The following is a 20,909-nucleotide window of genomic DNA, read 5'->3' as shown; positions in this document are numbered from 1 at the left end:
TTGATTAAAATTACAATTAAAATAGCACCTGATGTACAGGGTTGCTGTAAGGATCAAATGTGACAGCACATATACAGTGCTTTTCAAATCTTGAAACATTACATAAATGCTAGGTAGATGAGTTAGGTGGCTCAGTGGACAGAGTTCTGGGCTTGGAGTCAGGAAGACCCGAGTTCAAATTTGGCCTCAGATACTTATTAGTCGTGTGACCCTGGGCAAGTCACTTAATTTCTGTTTGCCTTAATCCACTGGAGAAGGAAATGGCACTCCAGTATCTTTGCCAAGAAAACCCCATAGTCAGTATTGGCATGTTACAGTCCACAGGGTTACGAAGAACCAGACAACAATTATTTATTTATTGTTTGACTGATCTGGGTCCTTGTTTAAAATTATATTCAATATGTCCATGACCAATGAAACCACACTTGTTTGGAGTTGACATACGTAAAGCATACAAATCTATGCTTTAAAAAAATAATGGATTTGCCAAGCAAAATATTGTAAGAAGCAATACGGGGATAATGCTTAGCTTCCAGAAAACAAACTGTATTCCAGCCTAGTGCCGAACATGTAGTGAGCATTCCATGATGCTTCCTGAAATGAATTCCAATGTTTTACCAACATTCAGTGACAGATTACTTATTCAGGTAAGGATTAGCAAAAACGTTATACCTGGCAGTCAGTAGTGAACTCTTAGTTTGGGTTGTTTAAGAAGCAGGTGTGGTAAAGAGTTTTGAGAAGTGTGATTAAATTTCAGCCTTGCTGCATGATCTTGGGCAAATCATTTAACTTCCCTGGGCCTAAATTGAAAGGGTTGAATAAGATGATTTCCTAGGTCCTTTCCATACCTAAATCCTGTATCATCTTTGTACCATCCTTAAAACCTCCCACCAAAAAATACCAAAAAAAAAACCCCACTGTTCAACTCTCCAATTCATACTTTTGCTAATTAATACTGACCTGACTTAGTCTACATATGAGGTACTAAGTATATATAGTCAAAAAATACAAGTGATCAGTAATAATTCATGTTTTTTTTAATGGTTCTTTGAGCACTTTTTGAACTACTTTCCTTACAATAGTGTGGTAAGGTCAGTTATGCAAGTAGAATTGTTACTGTTGTGAATCAGTTGTGAGACATGGGAGACACTGGCACAGAACCACCCAGCATGGTATGTCCGCATCAAAGAAGATGCTGGGCTCTATGACAAAATAGAATTGCAGTACCTCAAAAGAAATGTGAGATGTGCAAATTTACAGACAACTCCAACTCTGAATGTTCATGTAGACTATTTTCCCAACTTGTGGTAGAGCCTTCTGAGCTTGTAATGGTCTGATTAGCCATAGTCAGACAAACTGTACCTTGACCCCAACATAGAAATGCCATTTTGTTCTTCTTTGAGAAAGAAGGAGAACTATCGTTAACAATAGCACCAAAGTCACCCACACCTTATGTAGGCCCTTAGAAAAGTTCCTTTAAATACAAGATACTCTGTGGGCTCACGTGTACTAAAAAACAAAAACAAAACCTCATTATGAGCCATCACTGATGTATCCATTTATTTACTAGTTGACTTGAGAAAACAATTAGTTCATAGCAAAGGCATTTAATAAAATACCATAGCAGTAAGCAAATAGCCTTAAAACATTACACCTATAAATGTGGGACACACTCTCCTACAGATATGTGCCCCATTAGTGGGAAAAGTAGAAATATATAGTACATTTGCATCGAAGGCTCCTATGAGGCTGCCAGTAAGTCTTCTGGTGATGCTGTCCAGAAAGCTCCTGCTGGGCCTGCTCCCTGTTGGTCTCTAATGGGATGTAGTCCATGAGCACATGGTTGCTGAGCTTGTCTCTCTGCTAACAGCTTCTGGCTTCAGCTGGTGCCTTCCTCATGACAGAGGTCACTACCATCTATCTCTCTTTTAGTTTAGAGCATAGGGATTTAAACATCAGTTCTTTTTAATGAGGGGGCAGGTCTGTCACAAACCTAGTCATAAGATAAGAAAGAAACTTCTAGTTCTTCTCTCCCTAAGGAAAGGAATTTATCAGATCCCAGAGTCTCTACTAATACTCTTCTCACCAAGGGAGTCATGCCTTCAGGAGTCAAGTTCTTGTAGAACACAGAACAAACAAGCTAAGTACAGCCCACAGGCATTTAATCAGTCTTTGAATATACTTTCTTATATTCACTGGGAGAAACTTTTTTTTTTAACCCAAGCCTATATCTGACTTAGGGTTAGAAAGTTCCCTTTAACTTCCATCAATTTCTTTCTGATTTGCAAACCTAATCCTTTCAAAATAATTTTTTAAATGATTGTTGCCTTTCAACAGATTGCCAACTTATACCTTGGACTGAAGCTCCATGATTTTTCTCATCTCTTCAATATGCTTTGGTTTGCCCATGCAAACTAAAGGGAGGGACAATGATGAGAACAAAACATCCTAGACTGAGTCAGGATGAGGCATCACCTTCCTCCACTTCAGTTCTTTGTTCCAGCTTCCTGTCTTTATTATGTGTAAGTGGCTGGCAACAAGCCTCATTCCTGAACTTTGAGCAGGCTTACAATAACAATTGTGGAGTGTTAAGTACTTTTCACACAAAAAGCCTATGAGATACATAGTGCAAGCATTATTAGTTTTATTACTTATATTGTTCAAATAGCAACAGTATAAGACTAAGCAAGAGACTAATACCTATTAGTCCATATTCAACAATAATATCTAACAAAAATTTATTAGGCAATTATAAACTTCATAGTACAGTGTAATGTATTGGGGCTGGGGAGATATAATAATAACATACAGGTTACTAAGGAGATTATAATCCAGTAATAATGACAAATTTATACATAGATAAACAATACAAAAAAGTACATAAGAGAAGTACAAAGTACCAGAAGATCCAATAAGGAAGCGATCACTTCCAACTGGGTTGAGGGAGAGGGAAAGAAGCTTGTTGAAAGAATGAACAAATGAATGAATGATCAGGGAAGGGTTCGTGGGAAGAGGAAATATTTGAGAAGGGCATAAAAAGCTGAACCTATTCGTGTGGGGTTGGGGAAGGGCATTTCACATATAAAGAAAAGTTTGATGTGGGAACATGAGAAAGCTTGGGAAGTGTTTGGGAGATGATGATTCATCTAGTTTGGCTGGAATGAGGAGTACCTGACTGAGGGTAATGTGAAATAAGCCTGGAAAGGTAGATTGGAGCCCAGTTTTGGAGGCCTTGAAACCCTAGACCTATGGATATTAAAAACTTATCTGAGAAAATCCAATTAATCAAGCAATAAGCATTTATGTGCCTACTAGGTGTCAGGCCCTACACCAAGTGCGCAGGATTCAAAGACTGAAATGACATAATCTCTATCCTAAAGAAATTTACATGGAGGGAGGAGGGACATTATGTAGTCATGTGAGTATACACACAATATATGCAACATAAATACAAGAGTGGTTTTTTTTGGGGGGGAGTCAGAGGGGGCGGCAGGAATGGGGAAACTGGGAATGTCTCCATTTAGAAAATGGCACTTGGGCTGAGCTAGGCATGATTAGCTCAGGATTTGAGTAGCAATTCTTTTTGTCACCTCCTGAAGAACCTGGGGATGTTTAACCTGAAGAAGAGAAAATTTGGGGGGGGCATGATAATTATCTTCAAGAACTTGGAAGAACTATTATGTGGAAGAGGGGCTATAGACTTGATCTGCTTATATACTGAGGATAAAATTAAGAAAAAGGATTGGAAGTTGCCAAGTGAGGCCCTACATACAGGAGGCAAGCATCAAGGGCACAGGTAATGGAGTTGGCTTTGACTGAAAAGAGAGTCATATCTTCCTGCGAGACATAAGGGGAAGGGCATAGGATCTTGCTTAGCACTAGGAAAAAAGTGGACACTTAATGAATACCTACTGAATTCAATTGGGAGAACAGTTTTCAATTCAATTCAATAACAAGTATTTATGTAACCTCTACTATATGTTGTTGACATGGTCAATTATGCTGATAGTTTTCCTAATATTGAAACAGCCCTGCATTTTTGGTATAAATCCCACCTGGACATAGTGTGTGATCCTTGCGATATATTGTTGAAATCTCCTTGCTAGTATTTTAATTAAAATTTTTTCATCAATACTCTTTAGGGAAATTGGTCTATAATTTTCTTTCTCTGTTTTAGCTCTTCCTGGTTTAGGCATCAGCTCCATATTTGTATCATAAAAGGAATCTCCTTTGCCTATTTTCCCAAATTGTTTATATAGTACTGGGATTTATTGTTCTTTAAATGTTTGATAGAATTTGCTTGTGAATCCATCTAACCTTTACTGTATGTGAGGCATCTTGCTGAGCACTGATGATACAAAGAAAACATTATTTTTAAAAGGTCCTGATGTCAAGGAGCTTGCTTTAAATCAGAAGGATACAACATGTACAAAGATGAATAAATTCAAAATAATTTCAGAAGGAAGACATGTTCCAAAAACATTCTGGAAACTCTGTAAAGTCAGGCCTCCTGTATTATTAACATTTTCTCCAACACTTTCTTAAGTCTAAACAATCAACAATAAGTCAAGCCCTGATTTATAACATTTGCTGATTTCTGACATGCAAATGTTCACACTGAAAATTTAGCCATTGACTCTTGGGAACTGGTTTGAGCAGGCTCCAGCAAACCCTTACAAAAATGCTTATGCTTCTTATCTCTTACCTCTGCAACTTACAGGTTCATTCATTCTAATGAATATTCATTTGATTAAGACTCTTAATCAAAATTCTAAAAGTTCTATTTTTTCCTAAGTGGTATGGTATCTTAGGAGTTTCTATTAGGTGATAAAAGAATCAGGAGACTTGATGAGTGTCAGCATGGCCTTTCTACAAGACTAAACCTGTATTTTGCACCAGAATAAAAAAAAATAAGTTAATAAGAAATATTGATTGATTTGCATTTTCCAATAAAGAACTGAAGTGTCAGGTGAGGGGAGGGGAAGGCAGGAGGGAATTGGTCCATCTTAATATAGTGATAAATGTACTAGATTTGAACTTTGAGTGTCTGATCTTCATTCAGTTCTGATTTTGCCACTTACTATTCATACCAATTTAGACATGTCATTCAAATGCTCTGAACCTGTTTTCTCATCTGTAAAGTGGGACTAATAATTGTATTATCAACCTCATGGGGTTGACAGAGGCAACTGTGGTATAGTGTATAATTAGGAGAGCACTGGATTTGGTGTTAGAGGACCTGGTCATCTGTCCTCTTGAAAATAAAGGATCAATACCACCAACATCAAGAACAGAGGACCTGGGTTTGAATCTCACCCCTGTCTGCCATTTAATTAGCTGTGTGGCTGTAGATCAGTCACTCCATCTTGCTGAGTCTCAACTTCCTAACCTGTAAAATAGGCAGGGTAACATTTGTACTATCTACCTCACAAGGTCATTTTGATAAAAGCACCTTTAAAACCATAAAGCGCTTTGTAAATTGTGAAGGGTCTTCTGCTAGGTGGCATAACAGATAGAGCACTAGGCCTAAAGGCTGGAAGACCTGAGTTCAAATCCAGATTCAGACATTTACTTGCTGTATGAGCCAACCCTGGGCAAGTGACTTAATCTTTGCCCATCTCAACTATAAAATGGGGATCATAATATCTACCTCCCAGGGTTGTGAGGATCCAATGAGATAACATTTGCAAAGCTCTTTCTTAACACAGTGCCCAGTAATAATAGGGGCCATACAAATGTTAGCTATTATTACTATTAATGTGACATCTTATTATCCACCCCAAACGTGGGAGTACATTCCCAGAAATTTATAAAATCTCCATTAAGATACCCTTCCTCCTCCAACAGAACTTACTGTTCTGCTTGTGAAATCGTTGCCAGGTTCCCACTATAAAAGAGTGCTTATATCCATAACTGTTTCCTTCCAGGCCTTTCTTTTCTTTAAGGGAGCCAAGAAATTGGAAAAGGAACATGGATTGCAAACATGAGGACGTGTCCAAGACCACTGCTGTTCCCCCTATAGGGTGTTGCAGACTCACACATTTAATACACCAAATACCCCCCCAAGGAGGGAGTTAGTTCACTTTGATTTGAAAATCTTTTTATACCTCTGATTTTAGCGACTTTAAATTTGCCACCTGAATGCAACATTAACATAATCTTCTGCTTTTCATTTGATGAATGCACCTGTTTCTTAGACTTCATTTTTCTCAGGTTTATAATAATCTTTGCCTGGACTTGATGCACTGCTCCTGAAAAGGCAGCTGCAACAAGCTGATGGTACATACAGTATTTAAATGAAGCTTTATGAAATTGTTAAAGCTTGCAATGTGGTGTTTATCAGCATAGAATAATGACAGTGCAGTTTAGAGACACTTAGGATTGGACAGAGTCAGGAAGCTGAGGCTCTGGTTTCAGTTTTGCTATTTGTTAAAACGAAGGGATTGGATTAAATGATCTCTTCCAGCTCGAAAATTCTATGATTCTATAATCTTTCTGAAACTGCTTACTGAAATGGCTCCAGCTTTCTTGAAAGGCCTATTTCTAAGGGGACAGGAGAGGTTGTTCAATTTTTTAGACATGAGTGCATCTAGGAGCTTATTATAGCTTTTGGTAATCCTATATTATTGGCTGTAATGGCAAAGAAGCAGAGCCAATAGGGAATCGAGGATTGCCTTTGGGATGGCTGTCAGATGGGAACTATTGGGGCAGTGGACTGGGAAGGGAGAGAGATGGGGGAAGTAGCTCACCAACTGTGTTAAAATCAATCAATTAATCAATAAACCAACAAGTATTTATTAAGGGCTTACCATGTGCCAGGCACTATGCTAAATGCTAGGAATATAAGTGCTAAAGGGTGAAAAGGATCTTGCAATGAACTCACATTGTAATGGGAGACAAGTGCATATAAAAATACATACAGCATGAATATGGTTTTTATATACACACATGTATATTATACACATATGTGTATGTGCATGTATTATACATATATGTAAATAACTTGAGACTTACATACACATGTAATTCGGGGGCTAATTAGGGAAAGCCATAATCAATTTAGTGAGTTCTCCAGAGTCAACTTCATGAGATTATAGGACCTTTGTCAGAAGGGCATACTTCCTGATAGAGAGGGGATGGATTCAGGGTCCAGACTGAAAGATTTTTCTTTTGGACATGGCCCATGTTTTGCTTGACTGTATACTTGTTTGTAACAGGTTTTTATTTGTTTTCTTTCACAATAAGGGGTGGGGAGAAGTGAGGAAAGAAAGCAAATCTTCAAGAAAATGAAATAAAATTTAATTTAAACAACAAAGAAAAATAGAAGGGGCACCCCCTCACAGACTAGCCATATGTTGAATCTCCTTGACAAGAGAACGAAAGGAAGTCTTTGGATTGGTCCCAGTGACTGAGGCTTCAGCCTGCTTATTAGCTGACTGAGGAAGAATGAAGAGAAACCATTAGAGAAACCATCCTCCTTGTAATCTATAAAAACGAGTCACCTCTTTTGCACTTCTCTCCCTTCATTTCCAGACCAAAATACAGCAAATTGGGCTGGGGCATGGGGGTTGCAGAAGGCTTTTCTTTCTTCCTCATCCCTATCCATAGCAACAATAGTGATTTACAGCAGAAGCACATAGCAGTGGGAGACATAGATTTGCACTGTATCTGGGAGGATGGTTTCTGGACCCTGTTTTTCTGTTTCCTGTTCTGAGCACTAGTCAGTGAATGTTGATCTTGAGAAGAGATTTTTCCAGACTGCAAGTTACCTTACTGGCAAATCTGAATTCCTTCTACAACTCCTGAATTGGGAATCAGACACCTTTACCAGAAAAGGAGATGAGAGCCGACAGCGGGGGGACTAAAGTCCTGTGGTGAGGGGTCTGGAGATCTGCTCCTGCTGCCCTCTCCATGAGATTGCTGTGAGTTTCTCAGATGAAGCAGGTCCCAGGTGAATGGGGGTATGTGTTCAGTATAAAGTATCTTTACCTCCCTGGAGAGTTTAATGAGTATAATGGGCTATTGGAGTGTTTTATGTTTCCTGTATTTGTTTATACATGCCTATCTGTCCTTTGTATCTTATTCATTTTCTGTGGTAGAAGAAATAAGAAGCTGTCTCATATCTAATACCCATTTTGTACATTGAATACCTTGATGGCAGAGGATCTTGGTACTCACATATAGGGAAACTGTAGGTATAGCAAACTATACCTACTCTTGTTTTGAAGGTGGAGGGAGAGGCCTGGAAATACAATTTGACCCCCAGGGGTCAGGTCCTGGGGACTGTGTGAGCTCAGAGGTGAGGGCAAACTACAGGTGACAAATATACAATCCACAAGTATTTATTAAATATCTAATCTCTCCAGGCCCTATGATAGGCACTGGGGAGGCAAATACAAAAATGAAGCATTTCCTGTATTCAAAGAGCTTACATTCTGTTGGGGAAGGCAACATGGATACAGATAAGAACATGGAAAATTAGTGTAAGGTAATGGGGGGAGGAGAGGAGAGAGGCACCAGCAGCTGGAGAGAGCAAGAAAGGATTCATGTAGGAGGTGGCATTTGAGCTGAGTTGTTAAGAAAACTACAGATTTTAAAAGCTGAAGGTGAGGAGAGAGTGCTTTCCAGGCAGGGGTACAGCCTAGACAAAAGCATGGTCACTGGATATGGAGGGTCAAAAGTGAAGAACAGTAAGAACATCAATGTGACGAGATCCTAGAAAAGGAGTGATGTATACAGGAAGGCTGGCTATGTAGGGTGGAGCCAAGTAGTGAACGGTTTTAAATGTTCTTAGTCCTCTTTGACCCAGCAATATCACTTCTAGGTTTGTATCCCAAAGAGATCATAAAAATGGGAAAAGGCCCTACATGTACAAAAATATTTATAGCAGCTCTTTTTGTGGTGGCCAAGAATTGGAAATTGAGGTGATGCCCATCAACTGGAGAATGGCTGAACAGGCTGTGGTATATGAATGTAATGGAATACTATTGTGTCATAAGAAATGATGAGTAGGAAGACTTCAGAAAAACCTGGAAAGACATATATGAACTGATGCTGAGTGAAGTGAGCAGAACCAGAAAACATTGTACACAGTAACAGCCACATTGTGTGATGACTGACTTTTATAGATTTAGCTCTTCTCAGCAATGCAATGACCTAAAACAGCTTCAAAAGACTCATGGTGGAAAATGCCATCCACATCCAGACAAAGAAGTCTGAAGTCTGAAAGCAGATTGAAGCATACTATTTGCTCTCTTTTTTAAATTTTATTTTGTCTTTTCTTTCTCATGGTTCCTCTCATTCGTTCTAATTCTTCTAAACAACATGACTAATGTGAAAATATGTTTAATAAGAATGTATATGTAGAGCTTATATCAGATTGCATGCTGTCTTGGGGAGGGGGGAGGGAGGTGGAAGAAATTTAAAACTTATGGAAGTGAATGTTGAAAACTAAAAATAAATAAATTTATTTTAAAAATGCTCTTAGTGATTCCATAATTTTTTCTGGAACAGTGGTCCTAGAGTCTGGCTCTGAAGTCCATGGACCTTCAGGGGATACATGTAGAGGGTCTCTGAACTGAGTGGGAAAAATTACACCTTCATTTTCACTACCCTTTGATTTCCTTTGTAATCCTATTTTATACATTCAAAAAATTATCTAAAGAAGTCCATAGGTTTCATCAGAATTCCAAAGGCATCCAAAAAAGATTAAGAATCCATGCTCCAGTCTAGATCAATGGTCCACAACACTTTTTTGTTCCTCTAATCCTTTTCAACAACAAAAATATATTGTAAATCCCCAAAGCAACCAAAACTGCTCATAATAGTCTTTACAGTTATTCACTGCTTAAGACACCATTAAAGAATTTTTAGTATGAACCCTTTGGACCATCCTTGGGAACCACTGGTCTAAAAATGAACCACTGGTTCATTGTCACAAAGTTAGCTGGCTTGACTACTTTGTTCCACTTCTACGTAGCCTTCAGGTTCCTAGTATCCTTTTTAAAAAAATTACTTCTTTTCTTTTTCAAGGTTGATGTTCTTTATAATCCTATTTCAGCTACATAAGAATGTTTGGGCATAAAGGCAGTGGGGAATCATAGTAAGATTTGTACCAAACTGGTATACACCTAGGGCAGCTAGATGACATAGCAGATAGAGTACCTGGAGTCAGGAAGACTCCTCTTTCTGAGTTCAAATATAGCCTCAGAAACTGTGTGTGTGACCCTGGGCAGGGGGCCACCTCCACCTGTCCTGATCTATATCTTGCCACTGGATGCAGATGGTTCCTGAGGAGAAAGTGAAGTTGGTGACTTTGCACAGTCCTTCCTCACTTATATCCAATTCACTTGCAATTCATGGCATCATCTTCCTGATGTCATGGTCCTCTTCAAGAATGAAGGACAAATAACAATGACTATCCTGGGCAAGTCACTGAACCCAGTTTGCCTCAGTTTCCTTATCTGTAAAATGAAGTGGAGAAGAAAGTGGCAAACCACTCCAGCATCCTTTCTAAGAAAACCCCAAATGGATTGATGGAGAGTCAGACACAACTGAAAAACCACTGGACAATAAGAAGCATACACCTAGAGATGATGATGGGAAGAGTGGAATAACAGAAAATAGTCTGGACTTGGAGTCAGAGGATCTGTATTTGAATTTCCTTTCTGATACCTCCTAGCTTTGTGACCAATAAGCAAGTCACTTAACCTCTCTCTCACTTTCAATCTGTACTAATGCAGGTCCTAAGCTCATGAAGCTGATGTAAAGAAAGTAAACCTTAGAACACTGTATAAATTCAAGATACATGTATTAGTCCAAGTCTCATCTGCCCAGTTTTGATTTCCTTTGCTACCAAAGATGCTAACAAATAGCAAGATTAACTGGAGCTTCCCCTTGCTCCAGGAACTGATAATGAATGGGGCCGGGGGTGGGGTGGTAGGGGGAGGAGATAGACTCTTATAAGAAGCCAGGAGCCTAAATAATCTACTGAGAATATAATCAACCCCTAAATTATCAGGCGTCTATTACTTGCCTCCTTATCTATTTATGCAAATGAGCAGTCAACTCAACATACATTAAGAGCCTACTGTATACACAGAAACAATAAAAAAGATAATTTTGAAAGTCTACCCCCAAATGGGGTCACAAAGAATAGGACATGACTAAATCAACACAACATAACAAAAAAGCAATAGAAAATGAGCAAAATGACTTTCCTTTTCCTTAAACTCTAAGATACTCTGGGATCAAGTTTAAGGAAAGTATAATATGATTCTAGGGGTATTATAGAAGAAGTGTGGCGTAGATAAGACTACTAGGTTAGGAATCAGGAGACTTGGGTTCTAATCTAGCTTTGCCATTAATTTGCTTTGTCATCTCAGGTGAGTCATTTAACTTTTCCATGCCTTATTTTCCATATCTACAAAATAAGTTCTCTGGACTGGAAAATGACTAAAATCCCTAAGGTTATTACATTCTTTTAATTGGTAAGGAGCTAAATTGCGTTAGGACTATGGCTTAGCAAACAGACTGTGGGCTCTGGGGTCACAAAGATCTTGTTCAGGGCCTGCCTCTGGCAAACACTAGCTGTGTTGACCGTGAGAAAGTGACAGCTGAGTTGCCTTAGGACAGTGGCAGTATGGTTTAGTACACAGAATGTTAGACCTGGGTTCAAGGGCTGTCTCTGGCAAACACTAGATGTTAAGGAGATCACTTAGATTTTCCTGTCTCAGGTCTCTTTGTAAGATGTAAGTGACTGATCAAAGGCAGATCCGTAGTACCGGGAGTGTCTATGTTTCTACCCCCATGTCCCAAAAACAACAATAACAAAAATCTACTTCCCAAGATTTCAGTAAGAATCACATTAAATAATTTATTTAAAAGGTGATATAAATATCAACTATTCCCACCAGTCAAATGAATTCCTCTTCCTGAATGTGAGCAGTTTGAGACTTAGCTCCACAAATGGATTTCAAAGATGAATATTTGCTGTCTAGGACCTGCAGATTCACAGAATTTAAGAGACTTTAACTATCTTTCAGTCTAGGGGATCTTCACTGGGGGTCTTTGAACTTTTAAAAAATATTTTTTTTGACAACTATGTTTCAATCTAATTATTTTCTTTGTAATCCTATGTACCTAATTTCATGCCTTTAAAAACATTATTCTGAAAGGGGGTCCATAGGCTTCACCAGATGCCTGAGGGATCCATGATGGAAAAAAAGGGCATGAACCATGAGCTAATCTAAACCAATGACTTTATAAATGAGGAAACTGAGGTAACCAGAGAGATTTAATGGTTCACTCCAAACTATAACACAACAACTCATTTTACCTAAATCATTAGGTAGCTCACTTCAGTTCTATATTTCTGTGGCCCATAGCAACATTTCCAACCAAAGACTTTGAAAGGAAAGGCTTCATCTAATATATGTTGGCCTAAGTTATTCAACAAACGCCTGATGGTGGGCTGCTTGTAAACTCCTAATATCTTTCCTTTTTATTCTTTTTCATTTTACAAAAAGATTGACTTTATGCTTGTCACAGTCCAGTAGGACAATGCCACATTTTCTTTACTTCCATCGTTTTCCCCTCCCCCACTGTGCCATGCTGAGGATTTTTATTTGAAAATTGATAATAATCCAGTCAAAGCATTTACTGAATGCAAAAAGAAGAGGACAAATGATGCTTAAAATATCTCTGCAGGCAGCACGAACATTACTGATCAGGTCAAGCTTCCTAGGCATGACCTTGGAGGTCAGAGCCAGAGCCAAGCTGCTAGTACACAGTGATAACAGGTTTGGGCAGCTTTTGTTTCACCCTGATTCGGTGGTAGAGGCAACACGTGGGTTAATCAGGACAGAAGCCCTTGGAAACCAGGAAGATTCCCTTCCCCCTCTATTTTTTTTATAAGAATAAAAATGCTTATAATATTTTAGACCAAGTAGAAAGTAATTTATTCTTATTAGCAATTCTAACAACAACGGTTACCTTGTGCTTTAAAGTTGGGAGAGAGTTTTACAAACATTGTCTCATTTGATTCTCTGAACAAGGCAGATACCAAGTCTTTAACTCCTTCCTCTCTCATCCCCTCCATGGCCACATTCTTACACCCATCCCTTGAAATAAATGTATGTGAAGACACCAAAATGTTGACTAAGAGTAAGAGCCAGCTTATATTTGGAACAATATAGTATGCAGTAGGAATTGAGGATATCTCTGTCATGGCATTATTTTTTTTTTTGAGGTCATCCACTAGCTTCCACCTGGGTGGAGTCAGGCAGCCATTTGGTACCAGATTTCTGCCTTCACAGTTCACTAAGGCACCTATTATCTCATCCAGTCTGGACAGAATACCTCCTCTTAGAACTGGGGTTCTTATTTTGAGGTCTGTGAACTTGTTTTTATTTTGGTTTCCTTTGTAATCCAATGTATTTCATGTATTTAAAGCATTATCCTAAGAAGGGGTCTATAGGCTTTACCAGACTGCCCAAGGGGTCTGTGATTCAAAAAAGGTTAAGAACCCCTATTTTGACTCACCTGCTGGAAGTACAGACAATAAACACAGGAGCTCACTTGCTGCTAGCCCTGGATGGGATTTTCAGTTCAAGACAATCTGGTCTCATGAAGTTGAGGAACTCTATAGGGTCTGCCTGGGACTGTTTTCTCCAACAGCAGAGTTCATTCACTGTGTCATGCTCCAAAGCTGCACCCATCCATCCATCCATCTGCTACTTGTGCTCCAAGAGAAGATACTTCTTTCTTTTGGAAGGGTTCCCAAACAGTGGGTCTGGTAGCTATTTACATTTCTAGGGCTTTGGTAGACAAAGGTGGATATCAGTACTAGACTGACACTGTACCTTTCTCTCTCCATCACATCATCTTCCTTAGTCTCAAAGGATCATATTTGTAGCTTTGCCACTTTCACAATAATTTTTAAACAAGGAAATTACCAAAAGGGAAGAGAAGGGTCCCTGTAAACCAGCAGAGTTTAGAGCTAAAGAATATATTAAAATTTTCCATGATGGAAATTTCCGAGCTACCAAGCTCTTTAGATTTTTTTTTTCTTTTCAGGGCTGCAAGCAAAGAATGGAAATTTCCCAGTGCAGCATCAAGGGCTGCTGTTCTGCTGACTGTCTCGCTCAGTTGGGGTCATCTGCTTCCCCAAGACATCAAGGAATGCCAAGGTAAGTCTTGGAGAAGCCAAACCCTTCCTCTGCAGGAGGAGTATCTTTGCCCTGCCTCCAAGCTGTGACCAGTGGGGACAGGCAAAAAAGAGGCAGTCACTGCTCCATCCATCCACCTGGATGTGAGCAGGTGAGTTTTGCTGACTGCTTACACCTGTGAGCATCTCACCTTTATTTGACAGCCTCTCCCTGGCAGCTGGCAGGATTCTTGAGACCATCCTTAAGTGACCTGCCCTTTGCTTATTTCTCCAAATTGCATGTAGATTTTAGTTACCCTATGTATTTGAGAGCTCCTGGTGTTTATGAAAGCACCCACTTAACTGGTCAATTATAAGCATCCCAAGGAACCATCAGTGCCCCTCCGAAAACCAGACTCTTTTTCATAAGATATATAGGTTCAAAGAAATTCCCCATGTCAGCTCTTCCTGACCTTTCTGATTCAACTGGTATCCAAAGAATAACTTCAAGTCTGTCATAGGCCTTCCCCATCTAGCAGCTGCTTCAAAGAAAGAAATCTCAGTGATGGAGGTGATTTCAAAAGCAATTAGTAATACTGGAATTGGCAAATGGGGTCAAGGATGGTTGCTGGAAGTATTTATCCCAGAAAGAATGTTCCAGATTTGCACATGTACATCTGCACGCCGTGTGTGTGTGTGTGTGTGTGTGTGTGTGTGTGTGTGTGTGTGTTTTCCGTGGGCGGGGTTGGGGGAGTGGACTTCTGGTTTCCTTCAAGGTACTAAATTCCTTTGAGGAGCAATGAATATGAGTCTGCCACCTGGGTGAGACAGTGTGGTACAGTGGAAAGACTTGTAATGTTGGAGTACAAGGGTCTAGGTTCAAATCCTGACTCTGCTACTTATTGCCTAGATGACTTTGGGCAAATCACTCAGTATTTCTGGGTTTCCGTTTCCTTCATTATAAAAGGAACTAGATGGATTAGATGATCTCTGAGGTCTCTACTAGCTCCAAATCCTGCAGTCTCTGTGACCTTCTTGTTAATAGCCCAGGTATGTTTTGAAAAAATTGGCAAGAAAAATGATTATTGCCATTAGCATTTGAAACTGTTTGCTAAGGTTGGTTCCCTGCTGTTAAAAATGTCAATATGGTAATCCAGAAAGTAATACATCAAGAAATCAAAACATAATCTTCCCATAATTCAGTGCAAAAGCAAAGATTCATCCCATGTCTGCCTTTTTTTCTGGTCTAGTCTGACAGATAATAATCACCATTAGCAGGGTCTTCTTCGAATACAAAGGACCACATTGCTCATGAGAAAAGTGGAAGGGAGCTAGAGATTTTGGCAAGTAAACCTCTCTTGGTTCTGCTTAAATTCACAGAATCATAGACTGTTACAGATTGTACATTTCAACCAGATGAACTCTGTTATTTTGTAGATGAGAAAATGGCGTCTCAGGAGAGCAATGGAACTCACCTAAGGTCAGGAAGCTAGTAAGTGCTAGAACCATGACTCAAACTCAGGTCTTCTGACTTTCAGGTTTTTATCAAGTGTCAATTAACCTGCCTGTGTATTTGTTTATGCAACTGAGCACAGTCAACTGATTCCAACATACATTAAGTGTCTACTGTATGCACCCAAACACTAAAAAAACAATTATGTAAGTCTAAAGCAATAGAAAGTAAGCACAATTTTCTCCTTTTCCTTAAACTCCTTGTTACTCTGGCATCAGGGAAATATGTATGATTCCAGGGTTCAAAAAAAAGCTAATGGTTAGTTTAATTCAGAAAATGGTTACTCTTGTTACCATTCACCCTATACCTCCTTCACCCACAAAAGAACCAAAACAAAACCAACCCATCAAAGCATGTTGAACCAGACCAATCTGACATTTTAAGAGGCTTCCTTGGTGTGCTGACAGTCTCTTCTCTCCTCCCTCCCTTCCTCCTTACTCCCATCATTAGCTGGAAGATTTTGGTCTTTTTATTCAAAGATGGCACTTCTAAGTGGTGATTCTGATTCATAGGCCTCATATGTTTGAAAAGACAGATGTGTCAAGAATTGTCTCCATAATGATCAATGGTAAGGAATATATATATATATATATATATTTTTAAAATATGTTTGCTTTTTCTGCTATTTTGAATTACCCATCCCTTCCATTATCGGATAATTAGGAATTTACTATTGGTAAGTAGTTAACACTATAGCATTAATTCAAGTATAAGAATATGAAGAAAAACATAGACCTATATATATGATTGCCTTGTTAATAAGGTCCAGTTAGAGAGTTGTTCTTAGCCCCTTTCTCTTCTTTTCCTTTGCCTTCTCCTTTAGTTGCTTCATTCACTCCTGTGGTATCAATTATCACCACCATGTAGATGAACTCCTAAACCTACCTTTCTCCCCAATTCCTCCCCAGAACTCCAGTCCAAATTTCCAACTGTCTGTCAGATATGTCCACCTGACTTTCCCCCTCTTTCCCCCTGACTTTCTACCCCATTAGAAATAATCTTTCCTTCCTCTGATCTTGCCTAGTAATTTGTCTTATATTCTTTTTATATGTTATTTTGAATTATACTTATTGAAATAATCACAATTTTTGTATATCTATGTGTCATATGTTCTCTGTAGATTACAAACTTCATGAGGGCAGGGTATATGTGTTCATTTTCTTTGTACCTCCACTAGGGACAAGCACAGCACTTTGTACAAAATAGGTTCTTTAAAAATGCTTGATGAAAGACTGAATATTAATTTTAGTATCAACAATAATCCTTACCAGTTTAAGAAAAAATGAAAGCAGTCTTTGTAGTTTAAGAAGAAAAAAATTTAAAAAAACCAAAAATTCTTTTTCAAACAGATGTTTTAGGTTTCTTTTTCCCCCGTTTACCAACAAAATACATTCTCTATTCAGTTCTCTATATCATCTGAATCTTATATGACACAATAGAAAAATCTTCTTTTCAAACTCAGTTATTTCTCAAAACATCTCTCAGAGGTAGGTTAATATCATTCTTCCTCCTCACTGTATAGCTGGGAAAAAAAGTGTAGCACCAAGGTCAGACAACTTGTTTAGAATCCAGCACATTTGTGCTGTTTTCTCAAATTCTAGTTCACAATCCAGTCAATCAATCAAACGTTGGTTAAGCTCCTTCTATAGATCAGGCACCATACTAAGAACTGGAGATACAAAGAAAGTCAAAAGACAATTAGACTTTTCAAGGAGCTAAATTCAAATAAAATAACTAACTAACTGTAGAATTCAAGAACTGACTTTCATACTTGTAGTGCAGAGGGAGTTGATCAGGGGAAGGCTTGCTCTCTATCTACTGGAGCCTTACTGTTTGGACTACAGAGACTTGTTGCCTCAGGTTCAAAGCGATAGACTGCTGTCTGAGAGCCCCCTCCTTTGTGGTTTATAAAAATAAAATGCAAGATGGCTCATGCTTTCTTTTCTCAATATTCCAAAGTGCCTTGAACTTCTAGCCTGGAATGGAAGAAGGCAGGGATGAAGGGAATTTCTTCCTTCCCTCCCTCAGGAGCAAAAAAAAAAAGTCCTTACAGGAGGAACACATAGCTGATCAATTGGAGAGTTTCTGACCCTCCATTTAGTCCCTAGCCAGCTTCTTCTGCCCTTCTTTTTTGCTTTTCTGAGCATGGGCAAGAGATTAGAGTTCTGAGAATTGACTTTCTATGCAAGTTTGACCTTCCTAAAGGGAGAAGTTTGTCTTAACAACATACTACTGAGAAAAGAAAAGAGGATCCTTAACAGCTGAAGGACTAAAGTCATGCCATGGTAGAGAGAGAGGCCTGACCTTGACAATCCTTCTGTTGCTGTGGGTTGCTGGAATGGTGCAGGTCTGGGGTCAAAGGAGAGTACTGCTCATCTGTCCCAGGAAAAGAATGTTTGCCAAGAGGTGCTTTATATTTCTATATTTGTGCATGATTTCCTTTGAGTCCCTTGTGTTTTATTCATTTTCTATGGTGGGTAAAATAACCCAATACCTATATGTGGGAGCAGAGGATAAAGCACTGAACTTGGAGTCAGCAAGATCTGGGTTCAGATTTTGCCTCAGCCGTGTAATAGCTATGACTCTGTGACAGCCATTTAATCTCTTCATAACTCAGTTTTCTCACCTCTAAGATAAAGGGTTTGAACTCAATGGATTGTAAAGCCACTTCCAACTCTAACTCTAGGATCCCATTACCCACATCTGAGGAAACTTACACATAAGCTATGCCTAAACTTTATTCAAGAAATTTTGCCCTCGAGTGAGGACAAAGAGCCAAAGAAACCAACCCTTCCAGGTTATGATCCCAGGATCAGACCTGGCCTATGTGAACCCAAATACTTCTGGGGCTAGGAGAATAGTCAATTGATAAACATTTATTAATTACTACTATATGCCAGGAACTGTGCTGATCACTGGGGATATAAATATCAAAAAGAAAGTCCCTGACCTCAAGGAGCTTACAATCTATTGGTGAAGACAATTGACAAAAGGAAGATGAAAAGGGGAAGGGTGGAGAGAAAGTACTCAGTGCATGATGGAGAAATCCAAAGGAGCACACATCCAGGTGGGCACAAGCCTTAACGTAAGTTTATATTTATATTCTATGCTGGGTCACTATGCAAGTCTATATCCTCAGAATCAGTTGTACTATTAATTATAGAACTTGTTGCCATTTTGGAAAGTATAATTTTCCCATATATATTCCCGTATATTCCATCCTATACATATATTCCCATATCAAGTTTCCCATATATATTTCTCACATACTCAAAACCTTCTTGGGGACTCCTTGGGGAAGAGCATTTGGTATGGAAATTCCCTACCTGAAGACAGGAGCCATGATTCTTTTCTTTTTCAGAGTGCCCAAACTATGTTCATCACAACCATCCCCAAACTCTTGGAACTTCCAGAGGAGAAATTAAGCCTGGCAGACTATTCTGATGGAGCCCTCATTAAGCACCAAACTTTAAAAGTGTATTGATGGTTTTCTATTTTTTTTAAAGATGCACTTGGAGATTCAAGACTTGGCAGCAGGGGGCGGGGGTACACATACTTAGTCTTGTATTAAACCCATGGCTAAACCCATGTTCTCTCAGATCTCTGGTGGCATTTTCTATGTAGGGGACCATAGTTTGACACAGAATGGATAGCTCAGGGATCTGGAAGTTGAATTGAGTGCTTTTAAGACATTTTCTCTTTTGTTTTTATGAAAATGTAATAATAGAAAATGTCTTGCTGAGCATTCACATCTTCCTTCCTATAATTAGTATGGCACCTGCTTCCTAAAAGTGTATCACAGAAAAAATTGGGATTGAACACATTTTTAAATCATCAGGTCTTATCCCTTGGGGCAACATAGGAGTCACTTATCCTTTAGAGTAGAGGTATGCAAACTTTTTGAAATGATGAAATGAAATATTTTTGATCAACAGATAAGAACTTTAGAAAGCATCTACTTTTTCTTTATTTAAATTAAATTTTATTTATTTTTTATTTCAATTTCAATCTCCTTTCCCATTTTGAAAAAGAAAGAAAAACAAGAATCTTGTAACAATACCACATTGGCCATGTTAAAAAAAATGTCTCAACTCGTATCCTGAGTCCATCAAGGGGTGGGTAGCATGTTTCACCAAGAGTAAGAATTAAGGTTTTAATGACATATAAGGTAAATTTGAATAAATCTAAATTCATAGCAATCTGTAACCAACAATCCATGCATCCTAAGATGGAGTATTAAGTGCCAACAAGCAATAAGTTAGTAGATGTTAAGGTAACAAAATGTGGAGATTTTAAATGACATCTCTCTCTTTCCTTTTCATGTAGTTCTGTATCTGGGTCAGGTTAAAATAAATTTCAATATACTTCCCCCTATAATGGCTACACTTGCACTATTCCTAGTGTAGTACTTGTTGCCCTTTGGGAACAAATGAACCTGTGTCAAGATGAAGACAAGAGCATTATTTGGAGCTACAGTACAAGGAAGGAAAGAAAACTGGGTTCAGAAATAGCACTCTCACACAAGTAATTTTGCAGGACAACTAAAACCTTCCTCCACTTACGTTCATATGTGAAACAGTCTTTGGAATCCGAAGAAGCTAGGACCCTGGGTCCCACTGGAACAGTTTTTAAAATTCTGCTTTTGCCTAGAGGCAGCTGAGGATACAGTGGATAGTGCACCAGGGGTTTGTAATTGGGAAAATTCAAGTTCAAATCCAACCTTAGACACTAGCTGTGTGATCTGTGGGCAAGTCACTTAACTATTGCCTGCCTCAGTTTCCTCATCTGTAAAATAGGGATCATAATAGCACCTACTTCCCAGGGTTGTTGTAAAGATGAGGTATAAAAGTGCTTAGCATAGTAGGTACTAATTTCCTCTCTTTCCCCTTACTTTAGAGGGTCTTACTGTTCCTCAGTACTCCATCAACACAATAGCAACCCATCGATGCCTCTACTAATATGATTGCATTATTTTTTATGACTATTATTGGATTATCATTGATAGTAACTTGATCTCCAGAGAATACACAGAGAAGTGGAAGGATGAATAGCTATCATAATTCAAGGTTATAAGGGTTCTGAAACTCTGATGAAAATAACCAGGATTATATATATAATGTCTGTATGTATATACACATACGTTTTTCCCCCTGAAAAAGGCAGATCCTGAATATTGTCTAGAAGCATTATCAGTTGCAGCACATAGAAAGGAGAATGGGGCCGGCCTCACGCGGCTTAGTGTCACTGCAG

General features: G+C 38.8%; 1 long non-coding RNA gene across 1 annotated transcript in view; it reads left to right on the top strand.

Moving 5' to 3' along the window:
- The window catches only part of LOC138160609 (uncharacterized), a 76,015-nt gene extending 55,316 nt beyond the window's left edge, over positions 1-20,699 (top strand). Inside the window, exons 2-5 of the long non-coding RNA XR_011168173.1 lie at positions 14,077-14,189; positions 16,110-16,227; positions 18,560-18,726; positions 19,021-20,699. This is a non-coding gene — a long non-coding RNA (uncharacterized lncRNA). The remainder of the gene's footprint in view (positions 1-14,076; positions 14,190-16,109; positions 16,228-18,559; positions 18,727-19,020) is intronic.
- Positions 20,700-20,909: the final 210 nt, after the last annotated feature.

The sequence above is a fragment of the Petaurus breviceps genome, unplaced genomic scaffold, assembly GCF_028583685.1.
Source record: "Petaurus breviceps papuanus isolate PSGF00001 unplaced genomic scaffold, PetGlider_PUasm1.0 181, whole genome shotgun sequence".
Taxonomy (NCBI): Eukaryota; Metazoa; Chordata; class Mammalia; order Diprotodontia; family Petauridae; genus Petaurus; species Petaurus breviceps.
This window is presented reverse-complemented; position numbering and strand designations above follow the sequence as displayed.